The sequence below is a fragment of the Penaeus monodon genome, chromosome 19 (genome assembly GCF_015228065.2).
Source record: "Penaeus monodon isolate SGIC_2016 chromosome 19, NSTDA_Pmon_1, whole genome shotgun sequence".
Classification (NCBI taxonomy): Eukaryota; Metazoa; Arthropoda; class Malacostraca; order Decapoda; family Penaeidae; genus Penaeus; species Penaeus monodon.
The window spans coordinates 40,778,542-40,778,765 of record NC_051404.1 but is presented as its reverse complement, the minus strand read 5'-3'; the positions used below and the strand labels follow the sequence as shown (position 1 = coordinate 40,778,765).

General features: G+C 56.2%; 1 long non-coding RNA gene across 1 annotated transcript in view; it reads left to right on the top strand.

Annotated features, from left to right (window-relative positions):
* LOC119585238 overlaps window positions 1-224 on the top strand; it is a 123,888-nt gene that overhangs the window by 8,002 nt on the left and 115,662 nt on the right. The window lies entirely within an intron of this gene.

Here is a 224-nt window from a genome sequence, read left to right as displayed (position 1 = left end):
TGAAACACCATGAGGCACGCTTCATTAAAAGCATGCAGCGTTCTAAGAAAGGGCCTCATGACACGATTAAAACAGCCAAACCTTGAAGCAAAACGTGTTGCAAAAATCGGTCGTCAGCCAGTCAGCGACGCTCGCTTCCCCGGCGACACCTGCGTCAGGGCCCCGGCCTTGATTTCAGAGGTCATGCCCCTCGAGCGCACGCACGCTCTGTGGCACGCTGGCAG